Here is a 24,703-nt window from a genome sequence, read left to right as displayed (position 1 = left end):
GGTGATGTTTTCCCAGCATGCATCTATCTGCATACCGTCATTCAGGTTAATTAAATTTGCATATTCTTTTATACAAAAATGTTCTATTATTCTACGTTTTAAACAATCTTCTTCTTTATAAAGTATTTTTACATTATTTCTATCTATTTTACAAAATTTATTTTTATAATGTAGGTACCACGGCGATTCTTCTCATTTTAATCTTATTGCTGCCTCGTGCTCTTTTAAACGTGTTTCCAACTTCCTTCCGGTTTCTCCAACGTAAGACTTCGTTTGTGGACAAGTACAAGATAATTTATAAATTACACCTGCAACATCAAGTTTGTTTAACATATTTGTATCATCTTTGTTTATGACATTTACTATATTCAACAATTTGTTCTTTTGTTTTGCCACGATACATAAAGATTTCTCGGTCGCCGTCGGGGTTGCCGGTTTCGCGGATTAATGCAACATCAAACTGGATAAAGTTAATATTAAAAATACCGAAAAACCTTTATAATACGGCCAAACGAAAATGAAGTCCGACACATAGGATAAACAGATTGAGCCAGGGACAAGCCACCATTCTTTCTCCTCGAATTTCTGGCTTTAAAAAAAATCCTATGTGTCGGACTTCATTTTCGTTTGGCCGTATTATAAAGGTTTTTCGGTATTTTTAATATTAACTTTATCCAGTTTGATGTTACATTAATCCGCGAAACCGGCAACCCCGACGGCGACCGAGAAATCTTTCCGAAAATCGAAATAATATTGGGCGAAATCCTAGGAATTTGATTTATTTCACGCCATGGCCGAAAATGAACGAAAAAGATGTTTATTCAAACGAATTTCGGGCGATTTTCGGAGATGGTCAAGCCTCCAGACGTAGAATTGAAAAAGATCTCCACGTTGGACATTCTGCACTATGTAAATGCAGAAGATAATTTATTTATCAAATTCCGAACACAAGAAAATGACTGAAGCAAAATTTAAAAAGAAAAAAAATATATATATAAATGAATTAAAAAAAATAAAATTGATTTTTTAAATTCGAATTTTTACGTTATTCGAACATTGTTGACGCGTCTTTTAACGTTTGTTCGAAAAACGTCACGCATGACGATTCGCAGTTCGATTGTGTTTCTGGTTGTGGTCGGACGTGCTTTTCTTGTGCTCTTGGATTGCGTTGGATTTTTTTGCGGTTTGCGGACTGTTGCGGAGAAGACTGAAGATTTTTGAGGTAAGTCTTAGTCCATATTGACCCTAGACGTAAGAATTTATTTAATATTACTTGGAGAATCGGTCCCAGAAGACATCGTTCGATGGTCGGATTCGAATCTTTTAGATTTAAAAAGGCAGCTGCGGTGAGCATTTTGTTTTTCTCGGAAGAATTTAAGGATTAATTTAAGCTCGAATTAGTTTATCGAAAGATTTATGATATTTTTTAAAAGATTTTTCAAGTTTATTTCGTGTTAATTTTATATGTTCTTCCTTATGTGCTTTTAAAATGGCGTTGAACAAACGAAATATTAGGAAATTTGGTAACAATAGCGTTGTCGGTCGATCGGAGAATACTGGACGAACGAGAGGAATGATTTGTTCTAGTTTTGGGGGTGGCGAGGTAAAGATGACGTTCGATTATAGAAAATCTTGCTTCTAACCCCTTGTGGAGAATGGAAACCGAAGGCGGAGGGTGGTAGGGAGTCTCTCGATCCCAATCCGTCGTCACTCGGGGGATAGAAACGTAAAAAATGCAGATATTTAGCCTTAAAATTGAAAAAGAATCCATTACGTCAATCGCATTCGAATTCGTTAGGCGCTTTCTAATCTCCATAGAAACGGCAACAATTGCCGTTTCTATTGTTGCAACACGATTTTGCGTCACTTTGCACGTTTTTCGCTTGCCGGACGGACGTGTGCGCTCTGTGCTCTTGTTTTCGCTGTGTTTTTTGCTACCGGAACGTGGTTTTAAGAAGACTTTTGGACGCCTACATTATACCAAGTAAGATTTTAATTAGAATTTAGCTAGCTGTAAGATTTTATTTTCGTTTCGTTTAGTCCAACTTTCAAAGACGACATCGGCCGGCGTATTTGCGTTTAAATGTGCCGTCGCTTGTGAATTCTTCTTCTTCTTCCTGGTTTATATGGAGATGTTAGCCTTGTATGCTCTTTCTCCGAACAGACGTCGCTTGTGAATCAGGATCCCAAATGACTTTTAAACGAGCCGCCACATTGGAAAGCGACCGAAGCGCCGGAAACGGATTAAGTATTTGCTCATTGGTTTATTTTCGTAATTAATTCTTTTATATTTTATAAACACGGTCAAAGAATAAGGATTATTTATAGAAATTCAATTAAAAATTATTTAATACTAAGTTTAAATAGAATTCCTCGTAATTTTAACTGAAATATACTCTGGTAACATTGATGGACGGAGACCGTATTCCGAAGCATGGGATGTTCCTTGGACAGGTCAAAACTTTCGCCCTTTGACCTCCGACTTTTCCATGCAATTTATGTACTACTTACAACGCTTTTCAATGGCTTATTTTGTCAGAATTAAATTGTCTGCAAACACATCTAATACTAATACACTTAACAGTTATCTATACAGGCTGGACACAAAGAATTCTTTTCCTTAGGCTCTTTGTCTCTTTCCACGAGGTGGTCTTTTCTGAGTACAGTCGATCTGCCAATGCTTTGTGCCAGTTAAACGTTCGTGTCCCGAATGGCGAGTTGGGATGTGGGCACGTTTCGCTTCTTCGTACGTTTCTCTTGTGTTTTGGTCGACTCGTTGGCAATTTCTTTGTACGAAACTCTTAAATGCCGTCGTTGCGTTTATGTGACGTACACGTTAGGGTAAATTGCTCTAGAAGGAAACACTTGTTACGACTCTGGCTCGAGTGCCTTTTCCTCGTGGCTACGTGCGGCGTGTCTTTAATTTACTGTCGTACAAATACAAATTACACGTAAGAGAGTTTCTTCGTTTCGGGTCGGTCGTCTCTACTGCAAATACAGTTGGAACGTTCTAGCAATTTCCGGTAGGATCTAACGCAAACTATCCGAATTCCGATTCGTCGTGAGTATAATCTTGGACTTTTTCTGCGCTAATCGGTCCCAGAAGACATCTCGGCACATCGTTCGATGGTCGTCCGTTTGCGCTTCGGATTCGAATCTTTTAGATTTAAAAAGGCAGCTGCGGTGAGCATTTTGCTTTTCTCGGAAGAATTTAGACATTAATTTTTTAAGCTTTTGTTTTAATCGACTAATTGCAAACTTTTTTTTTCAGAATGAAGATGTTGGAGTGGTTTCGCCGGAGGTTCCGACGGAAGAATGCGGTGGCGCCGGAGGGAGGGGGTTCCTCGGACGGCTCCGATGAGACGTTCGAGGATCCGGTGGTGGACTTGGTCTCTGCCGAATGTTCGGTGTCGTTGGAGACCGTCGAGCGAGAGGCAGCGGGTGGTGACGACCTTCCCCCAGTGCGTGTGGCGTGGCACTCTCCCGGAGGCGGGAGAGTTCTGAGTCCATTCCACTTGGCCAAGGTCGTCAGGGATCAGCCAGCCACAGACCTTGTTGTGGAAGAAGTACGGCGTAACAACACCTACGAGGTTTCTCGGAATTCGTTGTTACTTCGTATGTTCGGGTTGTCTGCCTCTTCGTCCACGCTCGCGACGTCGTCGCCATCGTCTTTCGGAAGTCGGAACGGGGAAGAATCGGAGGAGAGCGCCGCCGAAGTCGAGGGACCGCGGTTTTGTTGCTGCGGGTGGCTGCGTTTCCCTTGGCCTAGGCGGTGATCCTCCTCGATTTTCCCCAACTCGTCCTTTGCACCCGGATGCGACATTCTGACCGGATTCGACACTTTTCTCCCGGACTCGACACCTTTTCCCGGACGTGACTGTCTCCTACCCGGACGTGACCCACGGACTTGTCTCCCGAACGTGACACTCGATAGACGACAACGGATTTGACTCCCGATTCTGACCACCCGGACGTGACACGTTTACTCACCGGACGTGACATTTGACCGACCTTTCTTCCCAAACAGCTGTTACGAGGATTGAGCTTCCGGTTAGGTTAGGTCAGGTCCTTCGCTCTCCTCATGACACTGTTCGGGAAGAAAGACTAGCTGATACAGGTAATAATGTTGAGCTTAGATAATAAATGAATGAACTTCTTCTTTTCTCACTGTCTTTGTGTTTTGTAGGAACATTTGGGAGGGAGATACTTCTCCCTCCCCAACTTTACCACGAAGAGGACGAAGTGGCCATTTATCGTAAAAGTGAATATTTTCCGAAGTCTCCGATGGTAAGATCTCTTTCGTTTCATTTTCAACACATCTTATTCTCGTACGTAATTTACTGTTTTTCTGTTTTTAGACATGCCGAAAATGTTCTTCGATCACACGCACACACACACACACGGACATAACATCACTGTACACGAAGATATACACCGTTTAAGCTTTACTCGAATTCTCGCACTCACGCACTTACACATCAAGCGCCTCGTTCTGTGTATGTAATTCGACACAATGAAACAACCCGAACACTCGCTTCCCACAAATCCAACCCCTGGGTCCTCGTCCCGGGAAGTGGAAACGCCAATTTTAAAGATTAAAGTACTTTAAATTGGCGGCCGAAGGGGCTCTGGTAATCACACTTCTTGCATGGATTAAATGGAATTTCACACATTAGCATAAATAATCGTTTTGTGATGAATTTTTCTGTTAAATTTAGTGTGGTAAGAAATTATCTGCGCACAAATCTCGCTCGTATTTCAGTATCGCTAACTCGTTAAAGATCTTCGTGCTTATCGTATATTTCATCATACAAGCATCATGGCAGCTGGTTTTGTTCATCGAGAACTGTCTTAAGCTGGAAAATTGATATATTTATTCACATTTTATGCGTCGCGGGCCGCAAAATATATGAATGCGGCCCGAGGACCGCAGGTTGCTCATCCCTGCCCTAGACCATCACTGACGCGCAATTAACTGATTGCCTCTAGAAGTCGGCTTTTTACAGCAACGCAGCTTCCCTGCCATCAAACACGGCACGCCACTGAATCTTATCATTTATTTCACATGTAGTATAGAAATTTGTAATAAGATACATAATGCAATTATAATAAAATATTAATTTTAATTAATTCAAACTACGTTAAAATATAAAAAATTTATATTTTAGAAAATTCGGTGGAAGCGCTGCTTCCAGCGCTTCCAATGACGGCACGCCACTGCCGTAAGCAATCCTATTATGGGTTTAACCAGTCCCACAATGGGGCGACCGAGTGGTGAGGGACGGGGCCCGACGTATTCGGACGGACCATCCTTTGAAAAATTTCTGGGGATTTATCGACCCGCCGTTCACGTTTTAGGCTGAATACGACGGTTGCGACCTCTCCGATGTGTCGATAGGAATTTTTGAGTTTAACAGTTGATGTTGAAACCGAAAGTCTGATATATTGTAGATGAGTCCAGAATTACAAAATCAAGACCATCGGACTGAAGAGCCGATATGGTGGTTCTGTACGTGGATAGTAATAAACAAGACGGCAGAAAATGGGAAGCGACAAGAAATATTTAAACAAATATAACACTCGAAGGGTATACGTTCACCAGAGTGTATATGGAAGAAATTAAGACGAGTCTTTTCCAGTTAACTCGAGGGATTATGAGTTAGACCCTACGTATATATATGGTTATAGTGTTCACGATTTTCAGTTTGCACATTGAGTATGATGGGAAGATATGGATGGAGGTAGTGTTTTGTGATTATCTGGTAAGCATAGAACTGTGCCAGAGCTCTTTATTGCCATATAGGCTGCTTCATACTTACTTGAGCGTCAATTTTGGGGGATAAGACCAAGGGTTAGAACCTCCGTATGAACGGAACTGAAGTGAAAGTGAAGTTTGAAAGAAATTGGCAAAATAATAGTTTTTCGTTTAAAAGTGGAATAACATTAAATTGCAGGTATTTTTCATACCACACGGTAACTTCTACAACACGGTTTCTCTCTAACACGGTAGGAAAATTGGGGATATCCCACGTAAAATACGACTTTCGGTTTCGCTCTGACACAGTTTGGAAAATCCGTACAAAATTTCACAATTTTTAAGTGTAAACTCCGTTATTCGATTTTCTTTTTATTCAAGCAAGCACGTGTGTCGTCTAAAATTTGCCCATAGATTTTAGAATATTGAAATTTTCAGTTTGTTTTGTGCCTTTTGTCGGGTTTGCTTTAATGAAAACTGATAGTATAATTTTTTCTTCCTTGCACTAGCTCTTCTATTCACCGATGCTGTTGTCGTTGCTTTCAGACCGTCATTATGTTTTGTTTTTATACTTATAGATTAAATAAACTTTATTAAATACGAAGGTTAAACACTTTTAGATAAGTGTTATTAAACTTTTTTAATCATGAGTAAAATAACGAACGAAATACGGCTATATCTCGGTACTCGAACAATTCGGTGTTCGAACACAAATTTTGGCAAACAGTCGCTCGGTACTTGACTGAACAAACGTGACCTGCTAAAACAAATTATCAGTTAATTAATAACATATTTTGTCATCTATAGCAATTTCTTATGATAAAAATAAAAAATATGAGAATGTTGCTGATACTTCCGATCAACATCAACAAAAAAGCTGAGATGACGACTGTACTTCTCGTAAAAAGAAAACGCTTGCGTTTAACTACAATTAATATTAACCTCTTAACAGTGGAACAATCAGACGTGGCGCTACCAGTAGTTGTGGAGTAGAAGCGTGGGAAATTTTTTAAGAATTTTCCCACGCGTTTTTCTCGTTTCCGTTTAGGAAAAAAAATTTTTAAACAGTTACGTCTTGTAAAGAAAAAATCGTTCTTTATTGTCACATAATTTTTTTATATATGAATTTTTTTCGCGGTATTTGTTTGCTAAAATTTTTTTTTTCAAATTTATATTAAATTCTTTTTTGATTTTTTATCCGATACGATTTTTTCAAAACTTTTGAATTTATTTTCAATTTTATAAAATTTTTTAAAGTTTTAGGCATTTAAGTAATGACGATTTTTTCCAACCTGCGAATCAAATTCAAGAAAATGTAATTGACAGTTAACGAATTTCATCCACAACAATAGAAGACGTAAAGGTTGTTATGACTACAACTGGCGGCCTTTCCCCCAGACTGAAATGTGGGTGAAGGTCGTCTCGTGTTCTACTTTCTGTAGAAGTGACGTAATCATTGTAAATAAAAGAAAATTTCAGTATATCGTTTATTTAAAATTTTAAAATTCCTTGTTCAAATTTACGCCGAAATATTAAAGCGAATTAAAATATTAGCATTTTGTAAATAAACTTACTTGACATATAATAAATTTAAATAAATTAATCTTTAAGAAACAACAAAACAATAAAAAAATGTAGAAATATTTTTATATTCATCTTCACATTTATAACATATGTTATCGTCATTGACCGATATTTAATTTTAAAAACAATTTTCATCATTGGCATGCATCAGAAATGAAAGCATAACTTCCCTAAAACACTTCACTGAGTGGGTTCGCTTCACTCTGAAAAAGCTGACAGTTTTATCTCAGAAATCCAACGTGTGACCTACTTTCTCGAACATAGTAAAACAAACTAAGTTACAGTACAAAAATACACATAAACGCAAATAAATTAGTAACTCAATAATACATACCTTCATTTATATCCATATGTTATATCCAAAGGTCAGTTATCCCAAATTGTCGAAAAATAAATTATTTTCAACTTTTCTTTCTGAATTTAGAAGTAATTCACAGTAAACTTTATGCCTTAAAATATCCATTGCAATCAACGCAAAATGTATGAATCCACGTAATAAAAAATTATCGCAGTGAACTTCGAAAAAACGAGAAACACAGAATTATTAAACCGCACTTTACGAAATCTGGCGCGAACTGTCGTATACAATAAACAAAACGAAAATGCTCTTGTCCAATGTCATCACGTGACAAAAAGTTTCTAAATAAACGCTAAAAGTTTTAAAGAATTCTTTCACAAAAACCGATGAATTTAATTAATACACAATAACTAAATCTGCTTAATAAAGGTTAATAATTTTCCATTATAATTATGCAAATTAGATATAAAAAAGATCATCGCGCAAATTCTCCCGCGAACCATGGATGACTCTTACGTCATCTGGATTGAAGTTTCCTGCAAAATACTGAAAATTTTTATATAATTATTTTACTAATCCAGCCAAATTTAAATAATATAAAATGTCTAGATCTGTTTAATAAAAATTAGTAATGTACTATCACTAATATGCAAATTAGATATGACAAAGATTACTGTGGAAAAATTCCCGCCAAGATAAAAATAGCTTTCGGTCACGTGATCACCAAGAAATACGCGTTAAATTTAATGTTTGTGTACAAATTAATACATTTTAACTAATGTCATCGTTTAAAATTTAATGTTTCTGTAAAAATTAGTAAATTGTAACAAATTTCATCAAAGACAACAGAATAATTTTCAGCTTATAAAAACTCTACAATAAATGATTATTTCTTCGAAAGACGTCGATATGCACGAATAAATAATAAATATACAATAATGCATTTATCCATTTTAAGTGGATATTGTAAACATTAAGCTATTTAATTTGTTTGGCTTTTATAATTTAGTTTCCGAATATTTTACTGTGAAATTCCATTTAGTAAACAGAAACAAAGACAAGCTATTAGTTATAAACAGGACAATAGAATAATTTTTACGTAAATTGAGTGAAAATACAGAAAAAAAACGAATTATACTCATTTCAACAGTTGATGTTGAAACCGAAAGTCTGATATATTGTAGATGAGTCCAGAATTACAAAATCAAGACCATCGGACTGAAGAGCCGATATGGTGGTTCTGTACGTGGATAGTAATAAACAAGACGGCAGAAAATGGGAAGCGACAAGAAATATTTAAACAAATATAACACTCGAAGGGTATACGTTCACCAGAGTGTATATGGAAGAAATTAAGACGAGTCTTTTCCAGTTAACTCGAGGGATTATGAGTTAGACCCTACGTATATATATGGTTATAGTGTTCACGATTTTCAGTTTGCACATTGAGTATGATGGGAAGATATGGATGGAGGTAGTGTTTTGTGATTATCTGGTAAGCATAGAACTGTGCCAGAGCTCTTTATTGCCATATAGGCTGCTTCATACTTACTTGAGCGTCAATTTTGGGGGATAAGACCAAGGGTTAGAACCTCCGTATGAACGGAACTGAAGTGAAAGTGAAGTTTGAAAGAAATTGGCAAAATAATAGTTTTTCGTTTAAAAGTGGAATAACATTAAAAGACAAACGTTCAATTCATTTACAGTAAAAATAAAACGTGTTCAATGGAATTTTACGTTTTATGAAACGTCAGGTAGTACCTTGCATCTAAGTTGTAAAATAAATGATATATAACAGAAGAGACTCTTCCTGTCGTAGCGGCAGTTGTAATAAAAACTAATGGAGCAAGCTGTAAAATATCAAAAAAGTCATTCACGTTTCCTTTTATTTAAGCAATTTATGATAAATATTTCAATAATAAATCATATAGAAATGAATAAAAATATGCAGCACTCACGAGTTACTACGATACGATTTAAAAGTTAATTGTTTTTTACCAGTTTGTATTGTAAAAATATAAAATATTAACGTCAGTTATTTATTTTAAAAATACCAAATACAATTTATCGATAAAAGAAAACATCATCGATTTGCACGAATGATGCATTACTTCCACAATGCGGTATCTTCACTCAATTGTAAATTATTTAAAATTATTTCGATGACTGCAATGTGAAAACCACGGATTAATATACTCAATAAATACATATTTATGTCTTCATCATAATTTAACGTCATTTTACATATAACTTTCATACATTCTAACTAATGTAAAAAAAGGTATTCATTTTAATTCACTCGTTTTCTTCTTAATTCGATCATTTAAAAAGGGTTTAGGAATAAGTCTAGAATATCGACTTTAATAACTATTTTAAGTTGTAGCTAATAAAATTTTTCGAGAATTCAATTATTATCTTATGAATAAACTAAAATACATACCTTCGGATGTGTTCTTATTGTGCGCAAAGAAAATAACTTTCTGAAACTGTCCATTAAGGGATCCCATCCGGGACGAGTACGACGAAACTTCTCAAAACCCATTTCAGCTTTATTCTATAATTTAAAAGTGTATTGAAAATTAACTTGTCGTCAACAAAACATTTCTTATCTAAATGCTTGTGTCTAATATATTTCAATTACTTACATAAATTTTAAAATTAAACGTTTTCTTACGTATAAAGCCTACCGCGCACTAAATTCAACGTTTATTTACGAATCCGAACTATGTAAACTGTCGCTATTCAAAGGGAAAGTACAGGAAAGTCTATTGTCAAAAACACATTAATTTCGAGTTGGCTAGGTATTGTTCAACAATACTTATGAATCGCTATCCTCGTTACAAATTGTATTGCCCGCGGAAAACACGATTCAGAAACTCGCCAGGCCCATCTTAAAACCAAGAAAACAGATAAAAGAGATATATAGAAGAAATGAAGTAAATTGATACCTCTTGCCTCAAAATGGTGAATGGTGGAGACAATACAGTCTTCGCTCGTCGAACGTAGTCCCACACACGAAGAATAGTTTTCTACGAGTGGCTCGTATTCACTGGTCCACCGGTATTTATCCTTCTGTCCAGCCTTTCCCGCTGGGTTTATTGTCCCTCTAGGCAAGATATCGTCAATACAAAATGCATTAGGGAAGACACAAAAGAGTACCACAGAACATTCTAGAAATGTATATGAACAATGGTGGCGTTAACTAGAAAAGCGTGTTTGTTAAAAGACAGTTAAGCTCTTTCGCTTTAAGTTAATTAAGTTAGCAGCTGTAGCGCTAGCAGCGAGGTTCACAAGCGCCGAAGACAAGTTAAGATGGCTGCCACCATAAATTATACGCATATTACGTACTATGTGTCAAATCAAGTTTGTCACATACGAAATTGTATTTTAATCTGCTTATAGGAAAAATTAGAAACGTAGTTCTGCACATAATCTTCTGTTCGGGCATAAATATTTTCCGATTTATTAGTAAAGGCACGTGTTCTATTGTTGTGGTTTACAGTTTTACTCAATATCGATTTTCGTGATCGACTGCCTCCGATATTTTACAGTCTCGGCGACAATTCTAATTAAATACTTTTTTCGTTCAAAACAACGTACTGTACATAAAGAGCCCAACAACAAAAACGAGTAGCGCAGGTGTTTCCCACTAAAGCGGAAATTGCTTAACGGGTAGAAGACGACCGACTTCCCCGTAAAAATAAATTAATTCTGTATCATATTTTGTAGAAAATTTATTGGAAATTTGGGTCTCCTTTGTGAGAATGTGCTATTTATTGAATACTAAAATAACGATTTTTCGTTTCGGTTTCATGAAAAACGGCAACGCGTCACGTGGCTATACGCCAAGAAGGACTTTCTATGGAAAACTGTTCCCAACTTAGGTGTTAGACATTCGAAAAAATTTCGAAAAACACGTGAAAGCTTGTTGATGAGGCAAGAAACAACGACCAATAATTAGTGTTCGGTGGTTTTATTCACTCGGTTACCGGTAGGCCCCAATTTATCAATAGTAAGTATACAATACAACAACAAAAAGTCTCTATTAGGACAGTTTAAAAAAAAAAATATTAAAAATGTAGGAGTAGGCTTGTAATAGGACAATAGTATATGTTTATAAATTAATCAGAATATATTCTACCGAAATATTGTCAATAAAATATAAACAAAGCGAGTAACTAGATATTAATAATTACAATTTTGAATTTATTTTGAAATCTATTAAAATACCGAAAATGATTTATTGAAACTAAATACAGTAATACAGCTTTTTTCTTTTTACCGAACGTGTTTGGTTGACCATTAACTATTAGACCACAGTCTTTGCGATATTCAAACCGGCTTTCTTAGCAGCATCCAAAATATTCAGTACAGCTTCAAAAAATCCATCTTCTATAGATCCTTTGGCTCCAAAGAATGCATGAAAAAGTTCATCCACCAAAGTTGCTATATTACTACATTCTTCATCAGTTTCAGTTTCTCTTACTTTGCATTTACGAATTATTCTGCGTCCGGGATTACAGTAAACGATGGAATACATAAGCACGAAACAAAGAATATAATACATATTGAAAAATATGTGGACTATATCTTTATCAGTCGTTCAGTCGTTGTAGATAGGTCTCTATATATAGGCTACATGTTATGTAACAGAAATTTTTGTTCTCGTTGGATTTATAATGTTGATATTAAACAGCTGCTTATTATTATTAAAAGAAATAATATACCTAAACAATATTTCTTCCTGTATTCAATAGAATATTTTATTCGTAAAAAAACGAAACTATAAAAAACTCATTGTGAGTAATCTGAATGCTAATGATTTATTTGCAAACTTCTTTAAATATAATTTAATGAAGTTTGCAAATAAATCATTAACATTCAGATTACTCCCTTAATTGTACTATGGCACGGAATAACAAACATTGCATTTTATTAATTAATAAATGGTACGTTAAGTTTGCTACGTAACATTTCGGAAGCAAAAATGCATTGTTGTGTTATCAGTGGAGCGAGGCCCTTGCATTAAGTAACGTTTTTGCCAACACCCTCACCCGCTTGTAACGCATTGTAACAATTACATCTGCGGTACGTAATTTATGGGCACCCAATGACGTAAAACATTAACTACTTCTTTAACACTGCATACTTTATCATTATAGTAGCACCAATTAAACCGTACATACAATTGTTATAGTAAAGTAAAAATTGCTGGTATTCCATTCCCACAGGACTGACGGAAAAGAAAAGTTAAACTGAAAGTTTGTTATAAATATGTTTGTACAACTGAAAGATTTTGTCATGAGTTCTGGGTCTTTTTTAAATTCTTTTCACCCTATGGGCACTAAGAGGACTTTTTTTATCAAGCATATTATGGGTTCGGGCAGACCCACAATGCAGCGGGTGGTGAGGGTCGGAGTCCGACGTACTCGACGGACCACCCGCCGGAAAATTCTTCACATAATTCGATCCGTCCGGGTTCTCTCTGAGCGATAGGCTGCCATCTTAACCGGTTGGCCATGGAGGTTGGGTCAGGAAAATGTAAAAGTTCGTTATAGATTTTATTATTATTATTATTTTTCTACTGTAGGTTGCCACTTTAATGTTTATGACCGAGATGACCGAGCGGCCAAGGTGGCACCCTACCGCTCTGGGAGACCCGGGATCGAATCCGGACGCGTCGAAAAATCCCCAGGAATTTTTCGGGGAGTGGTCCATCCGGATATGTCGGACCCCGTCCCTCACTAATCGGCCTCACTAATGCCCCATTGCGGGCATTTTGTTAATAGATGCCTACTAAGAGGACTTCTATGGAAACTGGCCCAAGGTTAGATAAAGCCTGAAAACTCCACGTGGCCAGCCCGTTCGTCAAGCGTAAACCCGCTACCAGTGACCGAAGAAAAGCTTGTCATTAATTTAAAAAATCAATCAATTATATTATTAAACAGAACATTTTTATTTTATTTTATTATTTAATACAGATAGAGAACAAATTTATTTAAAGAAACGCAAAAAGTATTAAATATGTTTCTAATAATTTAAATAAAAAAAAAACGTTTAAATTTAAATTAAAGCATAAAATTTTTAATATATATAAATTATTTATTTTAATAGCTCTAGTAATATTATTATAACATTTAAATAAAAATATATTGATTTTGAATATTTTGAAATATTTGTTTTGACAATTTTGTTTCTCAAAATGTCGATATCCGAAGAAACGTGGCCATGGTAGCAACGTGATTAGAGGATTGGAAAAAAATGTTTATTATTTTATATTTTTTATGCGAGGATATATCATTGGAAATGTAAGTACTTAATTCGAATAAATGTAAGGTTAAATACTTATTTAAAGTCTTTAATAACTTATATTTTTTTAATATATACACAACCTTGAATGTTTGTTATGCATATAAATTGCTTTATTCATTTATTTACTGTTGACAATTTTTATTTTCAATTCAATTCAAATCCCATTATTACAATGATGATGTTTTCCATAATATTCTGCGTACATTTTACTTAGTTTCTAATTTATAGATTAGATAACTCCTATAATTAGTAAACCTTTTGCATGTGAATAATACAGATTATATTAATAATTTCTTATTAATATTATAAATAAATTTATTTTACAAGTTTTAAATATCGTAATGGTAAAGCTTGCTATTATAAACAAATGGTATACCAAACAAGTAAATAATAATAATAGATAGTTGGGCAGATTATCTCATTTAATATTGACTGCAAAGTGTTTTTTAATCATTATTAAATATATATAATATAAAATAATTTATTCTGTTAAAGCAAATTAACTTCACTATAAAACTAGAAAAATTCACCAATTTAATATATATATGTATATAACTTAATATATCTAAAATTGCCTTTAAATATTTACATAAGATTATTCTTCAACTCAAGAAATAATAAACCAGTTCAAACAGTAATTTTGAATTTTTTTAATCATTATTAAAAATATTATATGAAGCGTGCAATGCCATAAAGTTGTAAATGCCAAAAACAATTGCAATCAAAAAATTAATGTTTCTACAGCTGAAAAACGGTTTTGAATACCAAAAACTTACATTTAAATTATTAAACACAATTTACAAATTCAATATCAATTTTAACATTAAAAACTGGCAATAATCTATTAGTGACTGCTTCCTGGCTTCAACAATGTTGGGCCCACAGTTTTGGTACTTGAACTGGGCTGTAATCTCTATCAATTGTAATATAATTATGATAAATAAAGAAAATATAAACAATAAGGTATTAATTTAGTGTAATAAAAGTTAAAATGTATTTAAAAACTTCAAATTTGAAAGATTAATGGAAGTCCAAATATCATTTTGAAATATCAAATAATAAGATGATACAGGTTAACTATTAATAAACTGGGATTCAGTTATCTGGTTCTGCGTAAAAAACTGACTGCGTTACAAATTGGAATAACAAAATGATGTAAATGTAAACCGTAACATTTTACGCACCAAAAGTCACGTGGCTTGAACTTTGGCACTCAAAACGTTATGGCTTGCACATAAATTCATCTTCAAAATATAGCCACTTAGAGCGCCACAATCGCCACAATATTTTTTTGTAGGAAAAAACATTGCATTTAAAATTCATTTCTTCAATAAAACATATTTTTAGAAAAATGGCATTTACAACCTTATGGCATTGCACGCTTCATATAATTTTACTCATATAAATAGTTCTTTATTGTGATCAATGTTGACCAATGTAAACTACAGGATTACATTTCTGTTTTGTTTATCATACTGTTTTAGTAAAATATGACTCAATATTTTTAAAACATATATGAATGATATGTAATAAATAACTCGTAAAGCTAATATATAGTCATAGGGGTTAATGTTACCTACGGTAGTGAACGTGGCGGCTCGTCTCTAAAACAGTGGGGATGCACATTCTAACCTAACCTAACCTATTCTAATAATTTGGTTGGCAATAATTATGGTAATTTATTGGTAACATTAACCAAGAAATTTATTTATTTTTAGTTTATAGTAACTTATAGAGAACTTTTTAAGTTTTTGATGTATTAGAAAAACATTACCATAGTTATAGAGATTTCCAACCATATTTGAGATTTCTAAGAAATCTTAGCTTCATTTTTTTTTTATAAATTTTAATTTACACCAATTAAAAAGTTAGTTCATTAATTTTTAAGTTTGACTTATTTTTTCCAGTGAAAAAGAATTCTTATATTTTTTTGCTCTTGTAAAAACAATTTAGTTAGTGTGTATTTGAGATAACTTCTTATCAATTCCAATGTTAACATCAATAGTGAAATTAGCATAATTCACATAGCAAGTATTTTGGTATGATATGCAAAAACTTAAGTTTAAAGTATACTTTCCTTGCATTTTTGAAGTGTTATCCCAGATTTTTTAGGAAGTTATAATCTGATGTAAAATAGATTTTGAATTATTTTTTATAACAACATGCAGTCTGATTTATAATTGTTTAGTTTCTGAATTAATCTGAAATTCTATTCTTATTCAACCTTTTGAAATTGTGCTTTTTTTTTTGCGTTATATTTTCAAAGACAAGAAAACTATGCATTCTTGGAGTAATAAATGTAAAGTATTAAAGTTAAAAGTATCAACTATTATTTTGTAATTTTCTCTGAGAACTTTATATCCTAAAGAGATGAGCCTAGAAGTCTTAAAATACTTTGATTCTAGTACTTTAAATATAGTACTCTAAGAGAGTGTAATTTCATTGTTTTTGAATTCCGAGTGGAGTATGAGGAGTTTTGTGGTTTATATTGCTTTATGACCAATCTTTGATCATTCATAGGCAGAGCCATTAAGAGGGGAGGAAAGCTAGGAATTTTTCCTTAGCCCAAAGAGAAATTATGAACTTGTGATTCCTATTCCTATGAATTAATGGTATTTTTACTAACAAAAACTAAAATTGTTTAAGATAGCATTTTATTAATAAAAAAAATCCTACATATTTCATTTATTCAAAAACAAAAAAAAAGGCAAAAGGTGTCTGCTCTACTCTTTGGTTTCATACAAGCTCTTAACCTGTTTGCTGCATTTGATCATTTTGATTAGTAAACAAATAATATGCTTAACATTTGCAGTATACAGTATGTATAAAATTCTTATATTCTGTGATATTTATGAACTCTATTTTTCATAACATGCTTTACGATCTCATATTTTTACTTTATTTGTTAATCCTGAATATTTTCCTTTATATATTTTATGATACATTTCATATGTTGCTTTTGCTTCATTTTCCCTTTTTGTTTTTGTTATATTTTGTTACAATCTCTTCTTAACTGCTAATCTCAGTTATAAATTCCTAATAATTAATATGGGGTGAGGGCATCTATTCCAACCATTTCCAGTAGTCAACCTTGCATCATTAGTCCATCAGAGCAGCTTTAAGCAAGCCATCTTCACAGAAAGCATGATAAGACTACCCCATTCTTAATGACATGTAAGAATAACAGGTTGCCTCACTCGTGGTAATGGAAAAAATTAGTGCGTAACACCCTGTCTGGTAGTCGACCACATAGTGAGGCATTTTCAGGTCTTTAGAAGATAATGAGGTCTTTGCATTTCAGGTATTTTTTTTCTACAAAATGCCTATTATTGAGCTTGCTTATCCTTTCACAGTTGCCAAATTTGTGAGGGTCTTGAAGGAAAACCTAGTTGTCAACTGTTATAAATGATCATGCGACCCGATGGTCGACTACTGGGTGAACAGCTCACGACTAAATTTTTTTTTTTCATAATGTAAACAGAGATCTAATAAAAAAAACATTGTTTTTTCTCTCATGACAAGTATGGAACAAACTTTATTTTAACATGTAAATTTTGCTTTCTGTGTTACTACACATTATAATGATAAAATATCAAAGTCCAATACGGCGTTAAACACTCGACTACTGGTGCCGTTACCCAATGTACAGTACATATATTCTGTTTATGTAAAGAGGGCCATGATCTTCGACAATATTATAATTTAACCAATCATGAAACTATTAAAGAAGAAAAACTAATGTGTAATTAATTACATTCATAAAATTAATGCATTAATGATATTTCAGTTGTATAATCTCTTTTCGAAATTTATTAAACGAGTTTAATTTTAAATAATGTCTGGTTGTAGAAAAATTGGGTATTAGCATAGTGTCTCCATATTGGACTTTTTAAAACTTTTTATTTATTATTTTTGTTTAATTTTTTTCACTTTTGTAAATAAAAATAAAGCCTGACAGTGTTTCTGGAAGTTATTTGGCTTGCTTAATGGCCTTTATTTTTATTTTAAAAATGAAAAAAATTAACAAAAGTAAATAAAAAATTATTGTAACGATGTAAAATTGTGTGTTGGTGGAAAAGATGTGCATGCTGACTTGCCGTTCAGTGGAGATACTGCATCACTTTCCTTTAATTTGATGTTTTTTGTATTTTTTTTCTATCAAAACTGTTTTGTATTTTGTAAAAAAATGAAAATTAATAAAAAAAATTCTGATGTGGAGACAGTCTACTGTAATAATTAGATTTTTCTTGTGTGGAGACATACTGCAACTAATACCAAAAACTTGTTATGATAGAAGTCAAGGGAATTATCAAAATACTGATTTTTGTTGATCAAATGTTAATCGGCATGTATAAGTTAACTGATTTTGCTTTAAAATTTCTGTACTTTTATAACAAGAATGTATTCGATATTAGAATAAAGATGAAATGATATGGAAATAATGTATACTTTCTCATCTTTGTGCATTATATTTTTTAATGTATACATTCTTCTTTTATTCTTTTACTTTTTACTGAATAATCTCTTATTTCTGATCAAATTAAATAACTTCTTACATTCTGTTTCACAATGTCTCCGTTTGATTCTTTCCAGATTTCATCATTATAATTTCTTAATACATTTTCTTCATAGTATTCCTATCTCTGTATCCTTACTTTTTATGTTTTCCTTAATTATTTTGATTAAAGAAACATATTTTCTTACAGTTCAGAAACAATTACAGTGCATTTTTGTTAACCTAAACTTTACTCTTCACTTAATCCGAACTAATTTTGTTTGGTTGTTTGCTAAATGTTCTACCAAAAAAGCAAAACTAAAAAAAATCATAGATTACTTCATAAGAAAATATGATAAATTTGTAAAATTAATATATATTACACAATTAAACATAGTGATTCTAAATATATAGATAAAAATTCAGGGACTGATTCTTTGAATAATTTCAACTGTAAAAGTGCATATGAACTTGTGTTCAAAACAGCATAGTTGTAATAACCGTTGAAAATAACCACTACCAACTGTAATACAGAATTCCATCTTTTGCCGCATTGATTGGTGCATACGTTCACCAATACCAGGAATGCGTCAAATTATTTCATAGGATGTGACAATACAATTCCGTAATTTGGTCAACATTTTCAATGGGACCCAACATATTAAACATCCTGTAACTTTAAAACTGTACCATTTTGAACATAATTTATATATAGTACAAATGCACTTTTATGATTGAAATTATTTGAAGAATCAACCTCTGAAATTTTTCACATATTATTAGATTCACCCTGTATATGTATCAAGTTAGCATTTTGAAATACAGTATTCTCTCATTTATCTGGACTGATCACTTGTAATGGGGGCATGATAATCTGAAGGTCTGTTTTAATAAAAACTTGTCAATTTTTATTTATTTAGTTTTTAATTTCATATTAAATTTAATGTTACAGTTTATATATTGTGAATAAAACACATTTTGAGAATAATAATAAATTACCATATTTTCCAGCGTATAAGACGACCCCTGACTTTTACAGTTAAAATATAAAGTTTGGGATATACGCACCCTATAAGATGACACCCGGTGTATAAGACGACCCCCGACTTTTGAGAAGATTCTCCTGGGTAAAAAGTCATCTTATATGCCAGAAAATACAGTAATTAATAATCTTTGGGCCATTCAATTTATGCCTTGACATTCTGGAAGTAGTTCTGTTGCTCAATATACCATTTTAAATAGCAAGAGTTAACAATGCAGATTTTTAAAATTTTGATGCTAATATTTCTATTCCTGATATAAATTTTTATAGAGATGTTAGTGTGCACAGATAATTCACACATGGATAATTGAGTGTGTACTGTTCAAGTATTTTTCTATTATCCTTTGGCTTCTTGTGTTTATTATCCTACTAATCAGAACTTTTTGCAATAAATTTTTTCTAAATTAAAAAATATTAATGTAAATAAAAATTTAACGAGATTTTTAATCTATTTCATTTCTTATGATGGTTTTTAATTAAATAAGTTAGTTAATGAGTATTATGATGAAATGTATTCAAAATCATCATCCTGTCCATTACAGGTGAAATAAAAATATCTTTATTACACTTGTAATTATGTTTCTAATGCATTTAAGATCACATTCATTTAGTCAACAAGAATCTTATATTATTATTATTATTATTATTATTATTACATAAAAATGTTAATTATAATGGTATAAAAAATTGCTACAAATTGTTCAGCAATAGTTTGTTAGTGTATTGCGTAAACAGAATATATAAGGCTGTCGGCTAAACTGCCGTTTTCCAATTTTTTAAATAGCGATTCTGTAGCACGATAAGGAATGCTAACTGCTGATATCTCACGACCAGAGCTCACCAGTGGCTGTATGAATAAAATCACCGAACACTGATAATTGGTTGACGTTTTTGTCTCACTGAAGGGTTGACCATGTGGAATTTTCAGGGTTTTCTTCATGTGTCTGCCTAAATTGGGGCCAGTTTCCCATAGGAAGGCCTCCCAGAACATACTGTACATCCCACTTGGCAGATTGCTCGTATGTTGCATTGCCTTATGCAGTGCAGCATATTCGATCAGTCATCATCAACAACATAATCAATCAACTACTTTAATTGTCAAGGTCAAAAGAGAGGAAGGATAAAAAACTACATTTACTTGAATATTATTATTAGAAATAAATGAGTAAGAAAATGATATTGATGAAAGAAAGAGAATAATAATAACTATGATTATAGAACTTTACATTGTTAATAAATAATATTTATAATACTGATAAATTTAATTTTAAGTATAAAATTCCACGTTACATATCATCTTCATTTGCTATTTTTCAAAGATTACATTAAACAATAACATTTACAAAATTAAATTATCCAATTTTTCTAATTTTATATTATTATGATGATTATCAATTCTTCTTATTGTAATTTTGTAATTTTTATAAAAACAATATATTAGAATCTCTATGAAGCTACTGGTATAAATTAATATAATTACTCTCAACTAGATGTAAATACCAATAAATCAGCAAAAATAAAAGAAATAAAACAAAAACAAATGTTTGATAAAATGTCCAGGTCTGTAATTGTAAAATTAATACACAGTTAATACTATACAAACGAGTCTTTCGACGTCCTTTCTCTCACGCCTCAGGAAAATAAGTCTTCCCGAGGTATGAGAAAGGACATTGAAAGACTCGTTTGTATAGTCTTAATTGTGAAAACAAATGTTTTTGTTTTATTTCTTTTATTTTTACTGGTTTTTTTGGTATTTATGTCTAGTTGAGGGTAATTATAAAAGAATATAAATTTTCGGTTTAGAAATATTGTAATGAAAAATAAAAATACAACTAAATTAAGGCAACCAAAAACTTTTTAATATGTGTGAAAAATGTTTGGACTATTTCACAGTATAGCTTCAGCTCATACATGTTCTGGAATTAAATATCTGCGGTGTTCCAGACATGGGTTAAAGTTAAAAAAGCTACATTAAGTAGATAAATAAACAAAATAAATATATAATAAAACTTTTTATGAAGTTTTTAACATTTGTGATAATGGAACACCATAAGACTATGACATTCAATTCCAAAATATCGGACGAACCAAAGCTAGACAGACTGTGAAATAGTACGAAAACATTTCTTGCGTATTAAAAAGAGCTTGGCTGCTTTAGTTTAGCTGTACTTTTTATTTGTTATTAAATATGGTACCAAGTTTAAAGATTTTTATGATAGAAGTATTATAAAATTCAAGGAATACATTACTTTCAATTATATTGTTTGAAAATAGTGCAATCCTTGAGAAAGGAAACAGTTGAAATAATTAGCAAGCCTTCGCTATGCTATATAATTTTATTATAACGAAGGAATTATTTTCTTGAAAAAACTTGCCAAGTGTTTAACATAGGATGGATATTCTCAATTTTCTGTTAAATTACTTAATTTAATAATGATTCTTTTATCGTGGTTTTTAATTTTAACTCTGTCCATTCTGTCGACATTGTTCTTTTTCATGCACTTTGTGGTTTGGCTAGGTTCTCAATTGGGCAACTGAGTAATGAGAAATTGGGACTAACATTTGGATTAACTCATCTGTGAATAATTTTTGGGTAGATTCTGATTCAAATATCATGGACCCCCTAGAACAGCAGACTAATGCCTTTTTTTTCTTTTGTTTTTCATTATTCATTAGAGATATTTGACTTTATCTTATTTGTTTTTTATGTTTTGTTAAATTTGTATGCCTTGAAAAAATATTAAAATTGCTGGTACATTCACAAGTCAGAAATGTGTAAATTTCAGAATACAGTAGGGCATCGATTATCCGACTCCCCGATCAACCGTCACATCGGTTAACCAACCACGTTCTAGTCGGCAAATTCAAATGTTTGCTAGTGCTGTGACGCTACAATATTTGGCTACATCTTGGCTACTTTAATATTATTTTTGTTAAATTTTTGCGTGTTTTAGCTGGCAATACTGGCTCAACCATGAAAGGGAGGCCAGTATTTAAATCAGGGTTAATTTTCTATTTTTTTTCTTTATTTTTGTATTTATTTTTGCAAAATAAATAATTTTTAAGGATACAATAGCGACGATTATTATTTTAAAAGAATTTTGTTAGGCTAACATCAATGAAAATTCAACGCGAAGTGGGTTAATAGCAATATACTAATATACTATACTAATAATGCATTTTTTCATACTTTTCGGTTATCCGTTTTTCCAGTTATCCGACCATCCTCAGTCCCAATTGAGTCGGATAATCGATGCTCTACTGTAGTACTGAAAAACAATTGAACTAGTTTCTAAAGAAAATTATTTTTCATGAAACATGTTTTAAAAAATAAATTTTGTTGTCTTTCTGAAGGCAATAATTTCCATTAAGTTTTTATATTTGTATTAGTTTTAAATTCTTTACTTTCAAAATTTTTATAAAACTTAAATAGTCCTTGATGTAATTATATTTGCTCTAATAAAAACAAACTTTCTTAATGGAAATTGTTTATTAATTTATATGCCTCTATGTCCTTATTTTCTATTTGTTATATATTTTGTCTCCGAGGACTTAGCCTATTAATAGGACACATTGCACTGGGTTTTGGCTTTAGCAATCGAGGAAAAACTTATTCAGAGAAAACAAATAATCTTTATTGATCACCTTGTATTATACCTGCAAGGTATAAAGATTGTTTGTTTTCTCCGAATAAGTTTTTCCTCGATTGCTAAAGCCTTGTTTATTGCTTAATTTTATGATTAATTAGCAATTTGTTTTAATCTAAAAGTAATAACTAAGTTCTCAATTATTCTCACTTACAATTAAAAAATAGAAAATTACAAATACTAAAAGTAAAAACTTGGTTTTTTTTAATGTATCAATCAAAGTTTTCCTTTAGCCATTCCATATTACGTAAACAAGCTAGGAAAATGGTTACTGGTTTGCATATTCCTAACTTCACATATACCACATATGTGTATATTTAGAATAAAAATAGTAATTGTGATAAATGTTTGCTTTATAAAATACATGGCTTTATATTTATGGGACAGACAAATAACAAAATAATTATGTTGCATTATCATATCTTAATGTGTTGTTTCACATCACGTATATGTTTGCAATAATATAGTGTGAAAGGAATATGGAAAAAGGCTGGCTTTATAATTATGGAATGCACCTTATTAAAATTCTTCAAGAAGCGAAATTACAGAAAAATTTGGCCTCTGGATTATTGTAATGTGATTAGAATTTTTGATAGCAGAGTGAAACGCTAATTCTCGATTCTTGAATTGGCTTGTTTGCTGTTGTGTGATTTAATAAGTAGGGATTGGAAATTATTATGTGAAAATGAGCTAAAATATGCAAATAATATTTAGTTTAAAAAAGCTAAAATGTTTATATTTAAACAAATACACCAACAACTGCCGTAAATGATCTGGATTTAGCCCGATCAGTTACGGCAGTTGTTGGGTGTATTTGCTTATGATATCGGGTTTCGTTTGATGTATATTTGTGTACATATTTAAAAATGATTTGTTAAGCATTTTAAGTCAAGCAATAATTTTGTCACAGATGTTTTTTGTAAATTAGAATAAATTACAATATAATGTGATCAGTTTTCAGTCGGAAACCTTTCCCCTGTTGTTGCGATATAGCCTTATACTGACTAAATGACCACTCGATGCAAACACTCCGCTCGTAATAATGGATATTTCAATGCTTGCATTTTTCTACTTGACAACATTGAATGCATCTATTCATTTCCACTTAAGATAGCATTAAGATCTGTAAGCTTTTTAGAAACCAGGATTGTTTTCCATAATTGACTTAAATTTCAAATAAACATTCCTACCTCTTTGAGAAACTGATAACTTCTCAACAACTCTAATTATTCCCATTACTTCTGATAGTGATAGTTTCTCACTTTCAAATTTAATTATTTTGTTAATAAAAAATGAAAAATGAGTTGAAATGAGCAACATTTCATTCTGCACTTGAGGTTTGAAGTAAGCTCATTCAAAATATCAATAGTAACACAATGGTCACTCTTCACATGATATAGATATGAAACTAGTGTTTTGTAATTATCCAAACAATGAGCTACACTTTTAAGCCAGATATATCAATGCATAACTACTGGCTTCGGAGGCAAAGCTAAATTTGGATTTAATTTCTCAAACAACCTAATTTTTTTTTCCACACTTTTTGAATACTTTCTCTGCATTTGAACAA

At 32.2% G+C, this 24,703-nt stretch overlaps 1 protein-coding gene and 1 long non-coding RNA gene across 4 annotated transcripts in view; both read left to right on the top strand.

Annotated features, from left to right (window-relative positions):
* The first annotated feature begins 4,151 nt into the window (after positions 1 to 4,151).
* LOC136969750 (uncharacterized) lies at positions 4,152 to 4,533 on the top strand. The gene is made up of 2 exons (XR_010879864.1): positions 4,152 to 4,287; positions 4,359 to 4,533. It is a non-coding gene; the product is annotated as an uncharacterized lncRNA (long non-coding RNA).
* A 9,317-nt stretch (positions 4,534 to 13,850) lies between these two features.
* The window catches only part of LOC136969976 (exportin-T-like), a 62,460-nt gene continuing 51,607 nt past the window's right edge, over positions 13,851 to 24,703 (top strand). For all 3 annotated transcript variants that reach the window (XM_067264347.1, XM_067264340.1, XM_067264338.1), the window contains exon 1: positions 13,851 to 13,945. The gene's annotated coding sequence lies outside the window, so the exon portion shown is untranslated. The remainder of the gene's footprint in view (positions 13,946 to 24,703) is intronic.

The sequence above is a fragment of the Centruroides vittatus genome, unplaced genomic scaffold (assembly GCF_030686945.1).
Source record: "Centruroides vittatus isolate TY-2023 unplaced genomic scaffold, ASM3068694v2 contig_1042, whole genome shotgun sequence".
Lineage (NCBI taxonomy): Eukaryota > Metazoa > Arthropoda > Arachnida > Scorpiones > Buthidae > Centruroides > Centruroides vittatus.
Note: the sequence above shows the minus strand (reverse complement) of the source record. Positions and strands in the feature narration are given on the sequence as shown.